Source organism: Chrysemys picta, chromosome 1 (genome assembly GCF_011386835.1).
Source record: "Chrysemys picta bellii isolate R12L10 chromosome 1, ASM1138683v2, whole genome shotgun sequence".
NCBI classification, from domain to species: Eukaryota; Metazoa; Chordata; order Testudines; family Emydidae; genus Chrysemys; species Chrysemys picta.
In genome coordinates, this window is record NC_088791.1 from 234,981,931 (window position 1) to 235,004,492 (window position 22,562).

At 46.8% G+C, this 22,562-nt stretch overlaps 1 long non-coding RNA gene across 1 annotated transcript; it reads left to right on the top strand.

The window, feature by feature from the left end:
- Positions 1-14,075: 14,075 nt before the first annotated feature.
- On the top strand, positions 14,076-18,814 carry LOC122172222 (uncharacterized). Its single transcript, XR_006172312.2, has 3 exons — positions 14,076-14,203; positions 17,653-17,707; positions 18,514-18,814. It is a non-coding gene; the product is annotated as an uncharacterized LOC122172222 (long non-coding RNA).
- Positions 18,815-22,562: the final 3,748 nt, after the last annotated feature.

Genomic DNA, 22,562 nt, shown 5'->3' on the forward strand with positions numbered 1-22,562 from the left:
AAGTTTGAACTATTCGTGGTTAAACTAAAAATGCTAAATTCCAGCAATTACTTACTCCACTGCAAAGAAAATATTAGAGGGGAATGTATTTGGATGACTAATCTAACATTTGTAATGTGCTTTTATAGCATGGCTCTGTCCTGACACTACAGCATAACTGACATTGCAGTACATCCTCTCCCTTGGCATCATGACAGCCGTAAAGCTTGATTGCTCAGTTTAACTCCACACACTTGCATTGCAGATAGTACCTATCCAAGCCAAAATAAAATGCGAGGGGTGAAGCAGTCACCATGCTACAGGCAAACACTGGCTGTACTTGTCTGTCCATGACGTCATAACAATCTTCAGGTTATTCATGTTAATTTCAGGGTTAATGTATTTTGTTTTATAAATTAACCATTTGGTGATAATAGGACTAGTGCTCCTCTCATTGCTGGCACTGCATTTTATATGTACATATTGATTTGGGGGGAATCCTAGGGCTTGTCTACACAGTGGGATAATGCAATCTGGGGGGGGGGGGGAGGAGGGATTTCTAAAGCATACTAATATGTTGCACATCAATTGGTCCATGCAGACCCTGCTGAAGTTCACTAAAGATTCCCTACTGCTTCAAGCAGCATTACATTAAAAACACACCAGCAGATTCTATATGGACCAATTAATGGCCAACCTGTTAGAGTGCTTTAGAAATCACACCCCATAGAGCATGTTACTCCACCATAAAGACAAGCCTCTAGCATCAAATAGTGTTTGCCGCCCAATTCACTAGGCCCCCTCTGCACATTTTCTGTATTCTACATTCACATTGCAGGTGGGGGTTTTTGCACCACTGAACCAGTTTGTAAACAGATACCTAACTTATCTGTGGGCTCAAGCCTACAGACACTTGCTACTGAGTAAAGTGATTACTAGGGCTGAGCAAAGAATTGATTTTTTTTAGTTCAGCAGCTGAACTGAAAAATCTGGAAAAAATCAGTTTGTTTCAATCTGAAACTGGTTTTTTTTCTCACTGAAACAACTGAGAAAAAATTGTGCAGCTTGATGAAAACATTTTGAACCTCATTTTTAAATGAAATATTGATTTGAATTGACCATTCTTTTCTAAATGGTTTGTTTTGAAAATGTTTTTATCTTTCTATGTAAAATAGAGTTAAACTTTGTAATGATTCCTGAAAGTGTTTTTATAGTAGTTTCCTATGTTTCCAAATCAGATACCCCTTCTAAAGCCCTGATTCAGCCAAGCACATAAGCATGTGCTTAATTTTAAGCATGTGAGTAGTCCAACTCAGGTCAATGGGATTACTCACATACTTAAAGTTAACCACATGCTTACATGGTTGACCGAGTCAGGGCCCAAGTGAGAAATCAGTTCAGTTAGAATATCAAATTTTGAAACCCAAAACAAAGAACTTTGGCTTTAATCCTTAATTTGCTGCAAAAATAGCTTCCAAAGAAGCTTTGAGGCGGTGTAATAGAAAGAACTTTAAAAATATCTAGTGCGTCTTCAAGGCACACTGTTTCCAACGCTGCAGTTGCTGATGTTTATAGTGACTGGGAGTGTGACGATAAATAAGCAATGATTTCCTCCCAATGGCCTGAAAGGCAGCCAGATCACTCCACCTGGGGGTTCCCCAGAATTAGTTATGCTGTAGCAACCGTACTCCATGCCCACTACCAGAGACTGGATTTACCCCACAAAAACAGAAATAACTCAGGCTGCCTTGCATAGGTGCTGGAACTAGGGGTGCTGGGGGTGCTGCAGCGCCCCCTGGCTTGAAAAGGTTTCCACCATATACAGCGTTTACAGTTTGGTTCAATGGCTCTCAGCGCCCCCACTACACACATTGTTACAGCGCCTCTGTTGCTTTGAGATGGCCAAACTGATGCTGGTTTGATCTGCAGCATTTTGTTTACAGTCAGCAAATCCAATGCTAATAAAACACAGCATGTAGACGATACAATATGATGTGCGCCACAGCTTTGTTCTGCTCACCTTTCCTTCCCTTTGCAGCATCTGGGATGCTAAAGCAAGATAAGTTGATTACAGCTCTATGCCAGTAGAATACATGCGTACAGCACTGGCTTGGTGTTCATTGGCGTGTTGCCTGCCATGAAATCACCTTTTATTACGTTTTGAGATTGGAAAGCCTTGAGACGAGTTTATATCCATGCCATTTTCACAATTCGAGATTAATTCTAAAACATTTTCCCATATCCCCATAAAATTGGCACTTTTGACTTTACCTGATAACTATTATACCATAGTTTGATAACATTTCTGTTATTGCAACATTTCATAATTTTCCCCATCACCACCTTCAAACAGAAATATGTACTTATTTTCTAGCAATAAAACACAATAGCCCATATACTGCTCAGATATCAAAGTGTACATTGCATGGTTAGTGAAACAACCACACCAATAACAGCAACCTTTAACTCCACGGGGCATAAATTTCAAAATACTGTGTAACTGGTTACACCTGCAGAGTGTTCTTGGTTTGTAATAATTGTTTGGATTTTATATATGTTACTTAACACAATACACTTCCATGCATCTCATTTGCCTCTACAATACGCATTTTCATTGAGCAAAGATTGGTATAATTTCCTAATGACCTCAGTGAGGGTGAATTTCTCTTTAACATTGTTTCTTGCAAACGTGTAAAATTCCAAATGCAGATGACAGTTTTAACATTCACAAAGATGTAGTTTTAATTACCATGTTGATTACTCAATTTGAAAAGCCAGATGCCTAAATATCATAAAAGGTCGAGTAGAACAAATCCTGCTAGTTCATCTGTTTCAATAGTAGAGGCATTTGTTGAATGGAAAAGTGATTTTAAAAATATTTAATTATTTCAAATATCAAGGGCCTTATTTTCCTTTACACACTAAGGTACCTTTGCAACATTCTTACACTGTATTAAGGGTCTTAATATACATGAGAATCAGATCCCAAGGATTTAGGAATTGGAACTGAGGTACCTAAAAATATGTAATTTTCCTCAGATAGAATATAACTAAGAATGACTCAAGCTACATAAAGAGCTGCTATCTTTTCCCCACATCTTCCATGGTAAATGACATTTTATTATTAGGATATTCACATAAAACAGCATGAACTTCACCTCTGACAGCAGAGAATTTGTCAATATTCTTTGCTTTTATTTTTGCAATTTCAAACCCACATTCCAAAGAAAATCAGCTGTCATAAAATCATATTATGTTGTACGCACTCCTCACACATGGTGGCTTCTCAAAAATGTTATCTATTGAGTAGAGTGTGAAAAAATATCCACTAATCATTAATTTAACCAGCTAGACGATTCAACCAAATGATTTCTATAAAAGACGGGATCCATATCTCATTAAAGCCAATAGCAAAACTCCCATTGATTTCAATGGGCTTTGATTAAGACCTAGAGTTAATGTCACCTAGGCTTGATATCAATTTCCTTCATTAACAATGTAGCTCTCAATCTTTTGCATAAGGTTAGTTACTTAAACAGCTCTTAAAATATTTGTATGAGTCACAGATTCAGCACAGGTGTGCACAGCATCAGGTCATTATAGAGCAGAGGTTTAAAATCAGAAATTCTACTAGGCAAGAGGGAAAGAAATGCTTGTGATTTGGGATTCATTAAATATGCAAGCCCTGAAGGGAACAACTGGCTAGGCAGCAATCACACTGGCCCACATAACATACATTTCCCCTCTTGTTCCTGCAGAGCAAGAACATTCAAGCAACTCTTATGCTAGTTCTTTTACTATCAAAGTGACTGCCTTTCTCTTGCTTGTTGAATGATGGCTGCTACACCTGGAGGAGAGGGTAGCAGCATTTGGGTGGCTAGCCTAGAATGGGTGGTGCATCCCCACTTCAAAGCCCTATCCATGCCAGACTCATGTAATGGCATACAATGATGCTGTACTAGCCCATGTTCTGGGATGGATTCCAGGTGGGATATTCCATGGTTCTTCATGGAGCTCTATGAATTTTTTCACAGGTTCCCTCTCTGACCTAATATGTCTGTGGCAGTGGCATGAGAATCATAGAATCATAGAATCATAGAATATCAGAGTTGGAAGGGACCTCAAGAGGTCATCTAGTCCAACCCCCTACTCAAAGCAGGACCAATTCCCAGCTAAATCATCCCAGCCAGGGCTTTGTCAAGCCGGGCCTTAAAAACCTCCAAGGAAGGAGACTCCACCACCTCCCTAGGTAACGCATTCCAGTGTTTCACCACCCTCCTAGTGAAATAGTTTTTCCTGATATCCAACCTGGACTTCCCCCACCGCAACTTGAGACCATTGCTCCTTGTTCTGTCATCTGCCACCACTGAGAACAGCCGAGCTCCATCCTCTTTGGAACCCCCCTTCAGATAGTTGAAGGCTGCTATCAAATCCCCCCTCATTCTTCTCTTCTGGAGACTAAACAATCCCAGTTCTCTCAGCCTCTCCTCATAAGTCATATGCTCCAGACCCCTAATCATTTTTGTTGCCCTCCGCTGGACTCTTTCCAATTTTTCCACATCCTTCTTGTAGTGTGGGGCCCAAAACTGGACACAGTATTCCAGATGAGGCCTCACCAATGTCGAATAAAGGGGAACGATCACGTTCCTCGATCTGCTGGCAATGCCCCTACTTATACAGCCCAAAATGCCGTTAGCCTTCTTGGCAACAAGAGCACACTGTTGACTCATATCCAGCTTCTCGTCCACTGTGACCCCTAGGTCCTTTTCAGCAGAACTGCTACCTAGCCATTCGGTCCCTAGTCTGTAGCAGTGCATGGGATTCTTCCGTCCTAAGTGCAGGACTCTGCACTTGTCCTTGTTGAACCTCATCAGGTTTTTTTCTGCCCAATCCTCTAATTTGTCTAGGTCCCTCTGTATCCGATCCCTACCCTCTAGTGTATCTACCACGCCTCCTAGTTTAGTGTCATCTGCAAACTTGCTGAGAGTGCAGTCCACACCATCCTCCAGATCATTAATAAAGATATTAAACAAAACCGGCCCCAGGACCGACCCTTGGGGCACTCCACTTGAAACCGGCTGCCAACTAGACATGGAGCCATTGATCACTACCCGTTGAGCCCGACGATCTAGCCAGCTTTCTATCCACCTTACAGTCCATTCATCCAGCCCATACTTCTTTAACTTGGTGGCAAGAATACTGTGGGAGACAGTATCAAAAGCTTTGCTAAAGTCAAGAAATAACACATCCACTGCTTTCCCCTCATCCACAGAGCCAGTTATCTCATCATAGAAGGCAATTAGGTTAGTCAGGCACGACTTCCCCTTCGTGAATCCATGCTGACTGTTCCTGATCACTTTCCTTTCCTCTAAATGTTTCATAATTGATTCCTTGAGGACCTGCTCCATAATTTTTCCAGGGACTGAGGTGAGGCTGACTGGCCTGTAGTTCCCCGGATCCTCCTTCTTCCCTTTTTTAAAGATGGGCACTACATTAGCCTTTTTCCAGTCATCTGGGACCTCCCCCGATCGCCATGAGTTTTCAAAAATAATGGCTAATGGCTCTGCAATCTCACCCGCCAACTCCTTTAGCACCCTCGGATGCAGCGCATCCGGCCCCATGGACTTGTGCACGTCCAGTTTTTCTAAATAGTCCCGAACCACTTCTTTCTCCACAGAGGGCTGGTCACCTTCTCCCCATGCTATACTGCCCAGTGCAGCAATCTGGGAGCTGACCTTGTGCGTGAAGACAGAGGCAAAAAAATCATTGAGTACATTAGCTTTTTCCACATCCTCGGTCACTAGGTTGCCTCCCTCATTCAGTAAGGGGCCCACACTTTCCTTGATTTTCTTCTTGTTGCTAACATACCTGAAGAAACCCTTCTTGTTACTCTTAACATCTCTTGCTAACTGCAACTCCAAGTGTGATTTGGCCTTCCTGATTTCACTCCTGCACGCCTGAGCAATATTTTTATACTCCTCCCTGGTCATTTGTCCAATCTTCCACTTCTTATAAGCCTCTTTTTTGCGTTTAAGATCAGCAAGGATTTCACTGTTTAGCCAAGCTGGTCGCCTGCCATATTTACTATTCTTTCTACACATCGGGATGGTTTGTTCCTGCAACCTCAATAAGGATTCTTTAAAATACAGCCAACTCTCCTGGACCCCTTTGCCCTTCATGTTATTCTCCCAGGGGATCCTGCCCATCTGTTCCCTGAGGGAGTCAAAGTCTGCTTTTCTGAAGTCCAGGGTCCATATTCTGCTGCTCTCCTTTCTTCCTTGTGTCAGGATCCTGAACTCGACCATCTCATGGTCACTGCCTCCCAGGTTCCCATCCACTTTTGCTTCCCCTACTAGTTCTTCCCTGTTTGTGAGCAGCAGGTCAAGAAAAGCTTTGCCCCTAGTTGGTTCCTCCAGCACTTGCACCAGGAAATTGTCCCCTACGCTTTCCAAAAATTTCCTGGATTGCCTGTGCACCGCTGTATTGCTCTCCCAGCAGATATCAGGGTGATTAAAGTCTCCCATGAGAACCAGGGCCTGCGATCTAGCAACTTCTGCTAGTTGCCAGAAGAAAGCCTCGTCCACCTCATCCCCCTGGTCTGGTGGTCTATAGCAGACTCCAACCACGACATCACCCTTGTTGCTCCCACTTCTCAACTTTATCCAGAGACTCTCAGGTTTTTCTGCAGTATCATACCGGAGCTCTGAGCAGTCATACTCCTCTCTTACATACAATGCAACTCCCCCACCTTTTCTGCCCTGCCTGTCCTTCCTGAACAGTTTATATCCATCCATGACAGTACTCCAGTCATGTGAGTTATCCCACCAAGTCTCTGTTATTCCAATCACATCATAGTTCCCTGACTGTGCCAGGACTTCCAGTTCTCCCTGCTTGTTTCCCAGGCTTCTTGCATTTGTGTATAGGCACTTAAGATAACTCAATGATCGTCCCTCTTTCTCAGCATGAGACAGGAGTCCTCCCCTCTTGCGCTCTCCTGCTTGTGCTTCCTCCCAGGATCCCATTTCCCCACTTACCTCAGGGCTTTGGTCTCCTTCCCCCGGTGAACCTAGTTTAAAGCACTCCTCACTAGGTTAGCCAGCCTGCTGGCGAAGATGCTCTTCCCTCTCTTCGTTAGGTGGAGCCCGTCTCTGCCTAGCACTCCTTCTTCTTGGGACACCATCCCATGGTCGAAGAATCCAAAGCCTTCTCTCCGACACCACCTGCGTAGCCAATCGTTGACTTCCACGATTCGACGGTCTCTACCCCGGCCTTTTCCTTGCACAGGGAGGATGGACGAGAACACCACTTGCGCCTCAAACTCCTTTATCCTTCTTCCCAGAGCCACGTAGTCTGCAGTGATCCGCTCAAGGTCATTCTTGGCAGTATCATTGGTGCCCACGTGGAGAAGCAGGAAGGGGTAGCGATCCGAGGGCTTGATGAGTCTCGGCAGTCTCTCCGTCACATCGTGTATCCTAGCTCCTGGCAAGCAGCAGACCTCTCGGTTTTCCCGGTCAGGGCGGCAGATAGATGACTCAGTCCCCCTGAGGAGGGAGTCCCCGACCACCACCACCCTCCTCCTCCTCTTGGGAGTGGTGGTCGTGGAACCCGCATCCCTAGGACAGTGCATCTTTTGCCTTCCAATCGGTGGAGTCTCCTTCTGCTCCCTTCCCTCAGATGGGCCATCTAGTCCACTCTCCGCATTAGCACCTGTAGAGAGAACATGGAAACGATTGCTCACCTGTATCTCCATTGCTGGTGCATGGACGCTCCTCTTTCTTCTTCTGGAGGTCACATGCTGCCAAACCTCTTCACAATCCATCTGTCCCTGCTGCGCCTGCTCTGAATCTTCAGAACATTGTGGCCGTAGAAGCATCTCCTGATGTCTGTCCAGGAAATCTTCATTTTCCCTTATGCAACGCAGAGTCGATACTTGTTTCTCCAGCCCTCGAACCTTCTCCTCCAATATGGAGACCAGCTTGCACTTTGAACAATACTCTATGTAAATAACTTCCAAGCGGAGTTATTAATTAAAGCACACAGTTGTGAAAGTGAAAGCAAACAGCATTTGGCAGCATGAACTTCTAATGAGAACGTCATTAAGGAATTCAGTTTCCAAACCACAAAGTGATTCATAGCACACTTTCTTGAGTGGCATCTGCGTTCAAATGCTATGGGAACATAGCAGAAATGGAGCAAGTAGATGTGGAGTTAAAATGCTGAGCCAGTGTTGGTGGGCAACTGTTTGAGACAGCAGGACCCGTTTAGTTAGACAGATTTCTTCATTCAACTTGAATTGGAACCATTTGATTATCTTGTTTATCAGAATGGTGCCCACCTTCTTTTCAAATTTGACAGTGAGGGATCATGTTTCAGTCCCATAGGTCAGGATACTGACCACTAAACTTTCATCTCTCTAGTTATCAAGGTGTTTGTGTGGAAGACGCTCTTGACGAATCGCCCGATTACTGACAACGCTTTTGGGGTATGGGCTTCAAGTTCTTGCTCAATGCCGCCCATGTTATCCACAAGAAAGCCAACCAACATTCCCTAAGGCGGTATGGTCATTTGCTTCGAATGCCTCCAGCTTCCCTGTGAGAATGGGCTTTGACTTCAACCCAGTGAAAGCAGGATAGAAAAGACTCCCCCCAGACCCCTGAAGACCTAAAGCACAGTGGTTGGGTTGGACGGGCATTCTACCTCATAATACCTGGTTGAGGACAAAACATCATGGAGGCACATAGTGCCACACAGTGGCCTGTACACTGTCCAGACAGCATGAGAATTAACTTTGTAGGCGACTTATAGTGAAGAAGAAAGGAGGAGGTAGATAAGAAAATACAGCCCAAGTGATTACCATTGTGGGATACCAATGGAAGACTAACAGCACTGGGCTTGATTAGCCTGCATTATCATTGCAAAGTAGGCAAGTTGCCAGCCCAGACTGAAGCAAAATCTGAATTTAAACCTACACCCTCCACCATGCTTGCAAACCTTGGTTAGAGGTTTTTCTGAGGCGGTGAAAGGGGTGGTTAGGGGCAATGTCCAGCTATAGCTCAGACTAACTCTGCAGTGAAGACATACCCAAGCTACCTCAAATGGAAATATATGGTTCTGGCATGTGTCTGGCTATGCTCTGCCAATAGGCATTTATAGGCACAAGCTCATCATGGCAAGAACTTGGAATTGTTGCTACACTTTCATCCACACCAGACTCTCAGTAGGAGATGATGACCTGTTAACTTTTGATGAGGCCTGCTGCTATGCCCACTGAATTAAAGGCTGATTATCAGTTAGAACAAACATTATCACACACTTCATTGTTCACCCGCCGACAGAGACCAAATCCTTCCCCCTGAACCAGAAAAGTACAGTGATGGAAAAGGAATCCTCCCTGCCCAAGCCATAAAATGGCTGCAGTCCTATGACTTGATTTTCAGAGGTGCTGAGCACACACAAATCCATCTACAATCAATGGTAGCTGCAGGTGCTGAGCATCTCTGAATATCCAGCCCCTCGTTCTCCCTCTGCTGAGGGTGGGGTGATGGCAAGAGGCTAAAAAAAACTAGAAGACCTTCTGACCCAGCCCCCCTACAACAGCCCCATCCCTCTTTTGTCTACTAGGTACGTGGGAGCGTCTATTGAGCTTAGCTCTGTGCCCTACAGGAGCTGCACAAACAAGGCCTGGCCTCCTAAATTTCATTGCCAGGGTGGACAGAAAAGGAAGCAGAGGTGGGATTTACATCTGTGCTTTCTGATGGCAGGTGGGCTGATCAGAGAAGATCTCCACACTAGATGTCATTTAGAAGAATTAATACTGAAGGGTCCAGTTCAACAAAACACCTGGCAATGAGAGATAGGCCTTATTGTTATTAACTCATTTGGGAATGAAACAAATGCTTACCTTCTTCTCAGGGCTGATTGGATTGACTCATGCTATGTGTATACTTTATCCCATGACAATGAGATGACTCTTGTGAGGAAAGTGAGCACGTTTTGGCCAAAAATGTGCCTTGCTTTACTGTGTATAAAAGAGAGACACTCAGGACCTGATTCTCATTTGCACTCAGGCCCAATTACATTGCTCTGAAAGTGGAAAGAGAACTTAAAGTGAGTGTAAACAAGGGATAGGAAATCACATCAGGTGGAAAGAATGAATGCCTTGCAGTGTTGCCAGGCATCATGGTACAGCCAATTCAGCAAAGCATATTGCGATCATATAAAAAGTTTACAATTTTTGGCAGAATTTCTGTTTAAAATTAAGAGACCTACTTAGTGTGCAACTCTAGCTGACATGTCAAAAGCATCTCCTGTTATCTTGAAAAGCCTTTTTAATACTCTTAGCTACAATAAGAAAAACAACCACTAACTGATCCAGTTCCTGGGGGATGGTGGTCCACAGCACAAAAGCCACCACCGCCACTTGGGCTAACTGGCACCTTCATGGGCATTCCCATCAGCAAGATCACAGCCTGAATGCAAGTGGAGACTAAGCTGCTCTCTCATTTCTAGTGGTGGTCTGTCCAGAAGAGGGCTGTGTTCCTCAGACTCACAGAATCTTAATCTGCCATCTTTCACAAGCAGTGATTGAACTGGAATTAGTAAAACTGAGCCTTTTCTACCGATCCTGCCCTTTCCCAGCACCTCAGTCAGCTTTCCCAAATTAGCAATGCCTGTCAGTGACAGAGAGTAGATGCTTCCTTTCTGGTGGGCTTGATTTTCTTGGCTGTTTTTCTACCTCTTCTTCAATCATTTAGTCCCTTCCTCTTTATTTGTTCTCATCTCTTCCTTTTATTTTTCTGTTGCTGAACATTGCCTCTGGCATACTCTCCTCCTCCCCTTTCTCCAGCCCTCCTTCAATATCTCTCTTTTCTTATCCCCTCACTCATTTTCGTTCTTCTCCCACACCTCCATCTTTCCTGTCTCCATGCTTCCTGCCTGTCTTCTTCTGATGTAAATAGACCAGATCATACAGCTGAAGTGTCTCCTACTGTGGTGGAGGAATTACTGCACATACATTTAAAATTGCACTTCCTCTTACTGATTGACAGCAGAGGCTGAATCTACTAGGCATTTCACCAGAGTATACTGGCAGACAGGTCAATGGATCACTAAGGTTGAGATCAAGTTTTGAAGTGCTGAAGAACCCCAGTGGATGGAGTTCCAGGGCATGGCTGGCTTTCATGATGGTTGGTTTTTTAATGTGCCATGACTCCTTCCTTCCTTCCTATGGCTCAGTTATGGCAGTCTCTGTTATAATGCCAGCACTGACTAAATCACACAGGTGTCTTCACTGGATAGTTAAACACTCTATGAATTATCTTGGTATCTGAATGTGAGTTGTGAAGCAAGATGTCTGTGTAAACTCTGTTCAGTAAGCACAAAACAGTTTACAGCAGAGGTGGGCAAACTATGGTCTGCGGGCCACATCCGACCCACGGGACTGTCCTGCCTGGCCCCTGAGCTCCTGGCCATGGAGGCTAGACCCCGGCCCTTCCCCCGCTGTCCTCCCAGCCCCACAGCCTCAGCTGGCTCCAGCATGGTAAGGGAGCAAGGAGTGGAGGATACCAGGGGGCAGTCAGGGGACAGGGAGTGGTTGGATGGGGGTGGAGGTTCCAGGGGGGCGGTCAGAGAATGGGGAACAAAGGGGGGCTGGATAGGCATGGGAGTCATTTGGGGCCTGTCAGGGGGTGGGGTGTGGATAGGGGTTGGAGCAGTCAGGGGACAGGGAGAAGGGTGGGGTTGGATAGGGGGTGAGGTTCCAGGGGGGGGCAGTTAGGGGCAGGAGGTCCAAGGAGGGGGCAGTCAGGGGACAAGGAGCAGGGAGGGTTGGATGGGTCAGGGATTTTGAGGGGGGCAGTTAGGGGGTGGATAGGGGGCGGGGGCCAGGCTGTTTGGGGAGGCACAGCCTTCCCTACCTGGCCCTCCATATAGTTTTGCAACCGTGATGTGGCCCTCGGGCCAAAAAGTTTTCCCACCCCTGGTTTACAGTAATCTGGCCCAGGACAGCCTGAAGCACCTTCTTTCACCAGCTCAGCTAAACAGAAAAATTGCTCATAAACATTCTGCTTAACAGTCACCAAGGGGGAAAGAACAAGTAAAGCAATATGCTTCATTTATAACAAAAGGTTGCTTCCTCCAGATGCCCTGCAGGATAGAGTTGGCATGAACATCTTCTTTCATACATTTATGGGCACTGATAGGAGCAACTCTTATGAGTATCTCTCCAGTGTTCTTAGTACAAGAGCACAAAGAATCAAAGTCTGCTAGCTCAGGCACACCTTAGGCTGGGCAGAAGTACTCTTAGGAGGTCCTCTGCTGATGCAGGTGGATGTTTTTAAAACGTGACTGGTGAAATTACATATCTCAGCTTTTGATTTTTACAAAGTGCGGAGCCTCTGCTCTCTGAAAATCAGGCCTTTTCAGACATGTCAGTTTGGGCATCCAAAAAATAAGACACTTAATTTAGGTCTTAGACTCATAGGCCCATTCCATTAAGTACTCAACACTGCCACGGCGGTGTTTACTCTCCTCATCTCTGACTTGCCTCAGTGTGAATTTAGGGCACTCAGCAACACATAGGGTCAGACGCCTCAGACTTTACATGGATTAGAACATAAGCGAGGGAACTAGGGGTGCGGCGGGTGCTGCAGTCCCCCAGGCTTTACACAGAGCCATGGTCCCCTGCGCCCAGGCCTCCACTTCCCAGCACAGAGCCTGGGTCCCAGCTGCCAGCCCCGCTGGCCCCGTGCCCGGTACTCCGCTCCCAGGCCCTGCGTCTGGGGCTCGGGTGCTGGCCACTGGTTCTGCGCCCCAATACCTGGCTGCTGGCCCTGTGCCCGGGGCCCCACACCCAGCCCCCAGCTCCCAGAGCTCTGCTCACGGGGTCCTGGCCACTGGCCCCACGACCGGGACTCTGCTACTGGCTAGGGTTACCATATTTTAAAAATACAAAAAGAGGACAATACTCGGGGCCCCGGCCCCGCCCCAACTCCGCGCCTTCCCCGCCCCAGCCCCGCCCCTTCCCCAAAGTCCCCACCCCAACTCCGCCCCCTCCCCTGAATGCTCCGCCCCCTGCTCCTCCCCTCCCCTGCTTCCCGCAAATCAAATGTTCGCGGGAAGCCTGAAACAGGCAGGCAGCAGGTAAGCTGGGGCTGGGGCTGGGGCTGGGGCGGTGACGGGGGGGCGCGAGGAGGTGCGGCCCAGTCCGGCCCCCCGGGCCGAGCTGCTCTGGCCTCGGCGTCTCCAGCTCGGCTCGGGCCCTGGGGCGCCGGCCCCGGTCCCAGCCGAGCGGCTCCGGCCCGCCCCGGCCCCGGCCCTGGAGGCTCCGACCCTGGCCCCGGCAACTCCAGCTCGGCTTGGGCTCTGGGGCATGAGCCCCGGCCGAGCGGTGCCGGCCGGCAGCCGAGAACTCCCAGCCCCGGTCCGAGCGGCTCCGGCCCGGCTTGGCTCAGGCCCCGATTCCGGCCGAGTGGCTCTGTCCCGGCCCTGGATGAGCACTGCCGGCCCCAGCGGCTCCAGCCCAGATCCAAGCCCCATGACCCCTCCCTATTTTCCCGGACATGCCCGGCTTTTCGGAATTTCCTCCCGGACGGGGATTTGCGGACCAAAAAGCCGGACATGTCCGGGAAAATCCAGACGTATGGTAACCCTACTACTGGCCCTGCATGTGGGGTCCCAGCTGCAGGCCACAAGCCTGGGGCTCCATTCCTGACCCCACGCCCCGCCTCCAGCCTTTGCTCCCTTACCCCTGTCCGGGTCCCCCCGTCCCAGAGACACGGCACTGCTCCTGGCCCCAGCTGGGGGTAAGGGGGCTGGCTTTCAGCACCCCCACTATTAAAAGGGTTCCAGCACCACTGGATTAGAATGTGGGTCTATCTGGTGTATGCAAAGCACTTTTATTTAAATAAGAGCCTCGTGCACACAGATTAACTGTGCTCTGACTGATTAATCACGCACTAATGATTTAAAACACAAAAGAAGGAGTTAATTGTGATGGAGCTGCTAAGCAGGGGACCGCAACTCCCATCAGCCCCCTCCCCACTACACATCCCCTCCCTTCTGATAGGGTAAGGGGAAAGTCCTGAACTAGGAAGTGGCCAGGCTCTGTTTGGAAGCAGCAGCCACATGGCTAGCCAGGAGCCGCAGAGTAGCTGGATGCAGAGAAAATTCCCCAGGAATCATATGCAGAGCAGTTTGTGGAACAGGCTGTGATTGCTGGCTGCAGGTCTGTGTAAGGCTTACAAGGGAGCAGCAGCAGCTGGGCAGGAAGCCAGGGAGGAGGGGCCCCAATCAGAGACACTAACTGAGCCTAGCCAGGAAACATGCAGATGCCTATTTGCTTTGAATAGAGACTGAACTGGAGAGGCACCCCAGGCGCTAGTTCTGAAAAGTCTCAGCTGGACTGCCCTAGAGGCCCAAACAAAACTGCTGTGGGTCACTTTGCATTGTCACTGTTTAATCGTCTCTACCTTGCCGCTGTTCCCTGCCTGACGCAGTAATAGGGTTTCCATATTTCAGCAAGCAAAAAAGAGGACGGGCGGAGCCCCGCCCCTGCCCTGGCCCCGCCTCTGCCCCACCCATTTCCCGCCCCCCTCAGAACTCCCAACCCTCCCCCCCGCTCCTTGTCCCCTGACTGCCCCCTCCTGGGACCCCTGCCCCTAACTGCCCCCCCCAAGACTTCACCCCCTACCTAAGCCTCCCTGCCTCTTGTCCCCTGACTGCCCCCTCCTGAGACCCTCCCCCCATCCTAACTGGCCACCTAGGACCCTACCCCCTACCTGTGCCCTGACTGCTCCAACCCTTATCCACACCCCCACCCCCAGACAGACCCCTGGGACTCCCATGCCCCATCCAACCACTCCCCACCCCCTGACAGCCCCCTCCCAGAACTCCCGACCCATCTAAACCCCTTTGCTCCCTGTCCCATTGACTGCTCCGATCCCTCTCCCCACTCCTGCCCCCTGACAGCCCCCCCCCAGAACTCCCAACCCCCCCCGCTCCTTGTCCCCTGACTGCCCCCTCCTGGGACCCCTGCTCCTAACTGCCCTCCAGAACCCCACCCCCTACCTAAGCCTCCCTGTGCCTTGTCCCCTAACTGCCCCCTCCTAAGACCCCCCCCAAACTGCCCCCCAGGACCCTACCCCCTACCTGTACCCTGACTGCCCAAAACCTTATCCACACACCTCCCAGAAAGCCCCCCCTGAACTCCTGACCCCCCCCCCCGTCTCTTGACTGCCCCCTCCAGAACCTCCCTGCCCCTTCTCCACCCCCCTGGCTCCCTTGTCGTTGGCCTTCGGTTCGCCTAAGGGCTCTCTGGGAGCTTGCTCAGGAACTGTCTGAGCCGTTCTCCGGCATGCTGGGCAGCAGCAGGAGAGGAGCTCCAGACTGCCGGAGGCGAATGCAGGGAGGGAGGGAGTGAGCTCTGCTGCAGGGGGAGGAGGGACTCTCTCTCGCTGTCGGAGCCACATGTAAGTGGCACCATCCGGCTGCCCTGTTAGCCGCGCGTGCTCTGCATGGGGGGGGGGAAGTCCGGACATTAACAAATTCCCCCCGGACGCTATTTTTAGTTCAAAAATCCGGACATGTCCGGGGGAATCCGGACGAATGGTAACCCTACGCAGTAAAATACCCTTTCCCTTAGCCATGTGTCTGAGTGGTTATTGGAACCTGCTAGGGCACGTGCTTAGCTGCAGTAGCACCTACAGTACTTCCCTCCAAGTCGTGGTACACGTGGCACGCTACTGGCACCTTAGGGGTTTGGTGTACTCAATTTCTAGGAGTACTTGTGGCACCTTAGAGACTAACAAATTTATTAGAGCATAAGCTTTCGTGGACTACAGCCCACTTCTTCATATGCATCCGAAGAAGTGGGCTGTCGTCCACGAAAGCTTATGCTCTAATAAATTTGTTAGTCTCTAAGGTGCCACAGGTACCCCGGTTCTTCTTTTTGTGGATACAGACTAACACGGCTGCTACTCTGAAACCTGTCAATTTCTAGGCAGCCTTAGTGTTTACACAGTTAATATAAAGCAACAGGCCAAGCTAAGTTGGGTGGTTGCATAACACAGAAATATTTTAGAACTGAACACCAGCCTTGCAAAAGCAAAATGAGTTTTATGAGTGTCAGTCTTATCCATATAGTCCACTTCCCAAGCCCTGGGGGGTGCTGAGTGCCTTCAGCTCCCCTTGGCTTTAGGGAAGCTTCCAAGCCACCCTGTACCCTATGCTATTGGTACCATTTGCTCTGGTGTAATCCAGCGCTGGCACAGCACGTCAGTATGAAGTTCTTTGGCAGAGCTGAGTCAGGAGGTTTGCATTATAACTGCACCTTGCTCAGTTAGAAGCCAGGTCTGCAGTCAGTTCAAGTGAACTGTTCAGTACTTCTAGATGCAGTATGTTTATTTGTTACTGCTGGCTTTTCGGGGTCTACTGCCAATACACAGGTGCATATAATGGACCCTGAAAAGATGTTGTATTTGAGGTCAGCTGCACAGCAGAGAGCACTTTTTTATTATTACATATTTACAATGTTTGGATTCCTTTAGAACCCCTAGTTTTACAGTATCAAGGGCAAATCAAACCTTAAAATGGCAGAAGTTGCAAGCAATGCTATATAGTATGAAAGTATGCACATCGCTTTCTTACAGGGCAATAGTACTTATCACAGCTGCTGTTGTGGGTTTTTAGAATCTAATTCCTGACATGAAATACAAATGAGTATAAAATTTCAGACACATTTTAAAAATGCAAATTGCATTTTATGCCAAAGACATTTAAATATGTTATTTTTCACGGTTCACTATTAGTTTTTGGGGGGAAATCTCCCTGGGATCCGGGTATTCTGTTCTTTAATTTAAACTAATGAACTCATTTTTCATTCATTTACTTCTTGTTTGGGTGCAACGTTCCTTATGTTGAATGAGTGTTGGAAGTTGGCAAGTTCCGAGAATGTGTTGGGTTGGACCATGGTGGTGGATTTTTGCAATTAGGTGAGTTATTTCTACCTGCAAGTCAAGCAGGATAAGTGGTAATTCCTGGGTTTCTTAAATCCACCTTCAGTCTGATGGAAGTTCCTTATGTCCACATCCAATCCCAGTATGGCCAGCTATGTATGGGGTCTGGAGATTACCTTTGAGAAACTTTTATTGAGAGTTCAGATAGTACGTTTTGTGCTACCATTTCAGGGACACTACCCAGGTGAATGTGGAAATCTTCCGAGATGATGAGTTTTGTGAACATTATCACCAGGTCATGCAGAAGAAATTCTTCAAGGGGAAATTTCAACATCTTACAATTAAAATCTCCAGAAGAAAGGGGAAAGAATCCAATACTGGCCTCCTGAAACGCAGCATGGTTTCAGGGTGGGTTTCTGACCCAAGTACAAGCCATATTAATGAATCAGACTGTGTAGTAAGGTGATTGGAGGGCATGACAATAGGGTGAATCAAGTGATCGGTTTCCTGCATCAGGGTGAGTCATTGGGAGACAGCTGCATCTTACTTAAAATGGTGGCCACAATACGGTATTTAGATTAATTTTTGGATTCCTATTCTATCCTGTACAGGTTTTTGTTTGGCATTTATCAGTGGAGTATCTTAACACCTTCTAGCAGTGCATTAAGCAACATGACTATACATCTGTCACATGTTGTTTGTTCTCTCATCCTCTCCCCAGATGTTGTATACAAGGTCAGAGGAAGAAGCATGAGCAGAGGAGTATTTTGTTTTTGGTAAGTGGTTTTTTTTTTAAACAAATATACTAGTTGCTATGAGTTTATGTTAGAGTAGGCAAGGTTAAAAAATGTGCTTTGCATTTGGAGCAGAAAGAAGAGAGCTTTATGGAGAGAGGTTTAGTTCTTGTGGAGAGCGCATTCCACAATATTAGACTGCTCCCCGTCCCCAAGAAAGTTCTGCCTCCCACACAGACTAGCTTTATCCTTATTACTGAGAGTTTTATTGAGCCAGAGGAGCATAGCCATTGATCATGTTCTTCATCATGGAGCGTTAGCTAGCCCAAGATATCTTGGGCCCAGGCCATGGAGAGCTTTGAAGATATGGACCGAGACTTAGAACTTGATTCAGAAGCCAGTGTGGAGAGCACAGAGGACAGGTTTGATGTGCATACAAATAGCTGGAAAACTTTGAGGGGGGCAGAGATGAGGGGAAAAGAGGGAGGCAGACATAAGAATCTGACCCAGAATACACCAGAATCGGAGAAGATTGTCCAAGTTGTTTCTGGTATAATAATATTCTCTGCCATTTCTGTCTTTTTTTTTAATCTTAAAAAAAGACAGAAATGGCAGAGAATATATATATATTATATACAGTATATATACACTACACCGATTTCTCTCTCTCTCTGTCTCTCTGTGTGTGTGTGTGTGTCTCACACACAAACACTAAAGTTCCCATGGACTGGACTGTGAAATCCCCAACAGGACCTTGGGAATGATGTAAAGCTGCTCCAGTGCTAATGAAACTACTGTTGTCATGATTGCCATTGCTTTCATTCCACAATGTTCTCCTTCTTTCTCAGGCATGGTAACCCAAGAAAGAAACAAGTGACAGCTGACTGGGCCAAGTCCAAGAGCCACATGACCAGGTTTTGTAAGCAAACATAAAAAATACTGGCTTAAAAAAATCACTAGCACTGTAAGAGAACCCTAATAAAGCAAAACACAGGAACTGATTCTTTTCCTGATCACACTAGTTCTATACCAGTACAACTCCACTGACTTCAGCAGAGGTACTTCCGATTGACATGGGTGTAAGTAATTGGACATTCAGACACTATGGGGCACAAAGAGAACAGCAAAAAGAGAAGAATACAAATCACAATGGCGAATGAAATTCTCCTCACAGAGGTAAGACAAACAATTATTGTCAAGGTTAATTTGTAACTACAGACGATCTGACCTTCCACTTCACATTTATTTTTAAAATGACAGGATAAACTCAATCCGCTGCAAACGTGGCAATGAGAACACAATCTGCACTTTCCCCAGCTATTCCCCAAAAGGTGTACTTTCCTGTGCTGCTGCTATCAATGGTTTATAGTTACAGAGGAAAGCACTGATTTTTACATATCAGTGCCATGATTTTAGAACTTATTTTTGCAGGCTCAGAATCTGAATGACTCGAGGTGATGGCCAGTGGCCTGATTCTTAAAGGTGCTCAGAACATACAGCTTCCACTGGCTTCCGTGGGTGTTTGAGGCACTAGGCACCTTTGAAAAGCAGGCCATTCATGTAGTAAGCATCAGTATTGTAACACTTATACTCCCAGGAGCCACAGATTCCAATTCTAGTAGGCTCAGTTCAGCCATTTGTCCTTCTGAAATACTTACCTTGGCGTTCCATGGTGAATATCATGGGGGAGATCTTTTGCATGAGACCTTACAATTGAAGGCTCTTCTGCTCGTTGTGGATATTGAGGCTCCCTGGGTCCTTTTTCGGAATAGAGGTTTGCCATGGTGATTTTGTAAATTTCTCCTTAACCATGCTTGGATGCCAATTAGCTGCACCCTCTAGTTTCACTCCTTATCTTTTTTTATTTTTACTTTGTTGTAACCCTCATTCAGTACTCTGGAAAACTGCCACCTGCCTGTTACAATCCCAGCTTGCACAAGATTTGAGGAAAGAACAATCTTTTCTTGATTTTCGTTCACATTAGCCTTCTTTCACTACTGATAATGGTTGGCTGGTTTTGCCCAAATACTTCCCTAAAAGGTGCTGGGAGAAAACAGACAGGCCAGTGTGGCGCCAGGAGAAGATAAGTATCTTGATGGTGATGGACAAGGCCATCAGGAATCAAGGTACTATGATACTATGGTGATGGGCACAGTATAGGAAACTAGGTAGAAGCCAGCCTATCTCTGTCTCTCCTCAAGAGAGATGAAGCCCTTTGTGCACAGATTGTTGTTTCCTAGAAGAGATCCCAGGCATGATTCCTAGGGCGTGTCTATATTAACACAGTTTCAGCAAACTGGGGTATAAATCTACCTTGCACTAGCCTGCCATGCACTAAGTGTCCATGTGGACCTGGCTACTGCTCACTAAAAGTTCTGTACTGTGTTTTGATCTACTCTGCTACTTTGAAACACTAGTAATCAATCTAATGACATACCAGTTGTGGTTCCTGAGGATCAGAATAGCTGGGGAAGTAGACTTGTTACCTGCTTATAAGGGCCACTAGCAATTTAATAAATTCCTAATATAAAACAGATCAAACAGAAAAGTGACATTTGTTTTTGACAAAAGTCCTTGATGCTCTGTCTGTCTATCTATCTGAAGTATTTGTAATTCACTTTAAAATATTTGAGAAAGATTTTTTTTCAAACTTTTATGGAATGGTCCTGATCTAGGAAGTAAGGAAGGAAATTGTAGAAAATTGATAAGGGAAGCAAAGGAAAACAAGGAGAAATCTGTAGCCAGAAGATTTAAGGAGAAAAAGAAGAAGTTTTCAAAGTATAGTAGGAACAAAAAAAATTCTAGTCCATATTAAGGGATCTGAGGCAGAGTGACTGATACATGCTGATGTGATATGTTGCAGTGAGACAACACTGGGACATTTGCCAATAAACTCCACTTAAGATTGTTTAACAGTTTTAAAAATCACCCATTTGTTATGCTCACCATTTTCGTGCGGTAATTATGAAGCAAAAATACCTTCTTGAACATTTGCTATCCCAAATGCTTATAGATGTCTTCACCTCTCCCAGGTCTATCAGATGCATACCAAGAGTTTACCGCATGTCAAAATGAGTTACAAGTGAGGGCATTGTGGTTGATGACCAAACTGGATCTACCTTTCCCCATAATGGTTTTTGAAATACTTGAAACATTTAGTTGTTTAAACTCAACTGCAGAGGAAAGTTGAAAACATAGAAAGAAACACTACGCCAGTCAGACAGTGAGAGTAGGAGTCTAGATGAAGGGTGAAATCCTGACTCTGTTGAATTCATTGAGTGTTCTGCTGTTGACTTCAATGGGGCCAGGTTTCACTCTAAAGGGACACTAAATAGCCAGGAAGGAGGAAAGTAAGAGAATTAGATAGGGACAGAGCATTTTTGTGGAAAATAGTTACCAAGAAAGGAGGGCTCAATCTTCTTCCATTGTATCAACTTCTATATGAAGTTACTGGAAGAGACTTTTAAGGGGAGGAAAGTGTGCTGGCACCATATGGGCAGACAGAGGAACATAATTAACCAAATATTATTGTATTTATTGTTTTATTTATTATTATTATTTAATAATTTTATTAGTAGTAGTAGTAGTAGTAATCACGTTTATTACACTAGTTCCTAAGGGCTAATCAAGAGTGGGTCCACACTGTGCTAGGCACTGTACAAATAAGAGCCACTATACAAAAAACATAATAGAGGCCATCCCTGCCCTGAAGATCTTACAATCTAAATAGACAGGACAGATATAAGGTGGAGGAAGGTGTAGATCACGCAAGCTGAGTGAGCAATGTGATGGCAGCAAAGAGTATGTTAGTTCCATGACTTATTCATTTATTTTGTGTGGTGTTATTTAGGAAGAGATGAGCTAGACGGAATGAAGGGGCCTGAGGGGGACAGGGCAGGGAAGGAGAGGGTAAAAGGGGCAGGTGTGAGTGAAACTGAGGCCTTGTCTACACTACGAGAGTAGTTCGATTTTACTTGCATCGAATTTTTGTAATCGATATTGCAAAGTCGAACGTGTGTGTCCACACTAAGGACAGTAATTCGACTTTGTGCGTCCACACTAACGGTGAAAGCGTCGACATTCGAAGCGGTGCACTGTGGTCAGCTATCCCACAGTTCCCGCAGTCCCCTCTGCCCATTGGAATTCTGGGTGTAGCCGGCAATGCCTTCTGGGTAACAAAATGAGTCGAGGGTGCTTTTGGGAAACTGTCGTCATCCGTCCATCACTCCCGCCCTCCCTCCCTGAAAGCGCCGGCGGGAAATCAGTTCGCGCGCTTTTCCAGTCATTGACAGCGCGGACGCCACTGTACTCCGAGCATGGAGCCCGCTGCGACCATCGCTGCAGTTGTGGCCGCTCTCAACGCCTCGCAGCTTATCATAAAGGTTTCCCTGAGGCAGATGCAGAAAAGTCAGGCGAGGAGGCTACGGCACCGCGGTGATGTCCTGAAGTCTGAGAGTAGCACAGACCTGTCAGAAAGCAGGGGACCCAGCGCCGAGGACATCACAGTGGCAATGGGTCATGTTGATGCCGTGGAACGGCGATTCTGGGCACGGGAAACAAGCACTGAGTGGTGGGACCGCATAGTGCTGCAGGTCTGGGATGAATCCCAGTGGCTGCGAAACTTTCGCATGCGGAAGGGAACTTTCCTGGAACTTTGTGAGTTGCTGTCCCCTACCCTGAAGCGCAGTGACACCCGTTGCGAGCTGCACTGAGTGTACAGAAGCGAGTGGCCATAGCCCTCTGGAAGCTTGCAACGCCAGACAGCTACCGGTCAGTCACGAACCAGTTTGGGGTGGGCAAATCTACCGTGGGGGTTGTTGTGATGCAAGTAGCGAAGGCAATCGTTGATGTACTGCTGCCAAAGGTAGTGACCCTGGGAAACGTGGAGGCGATCATA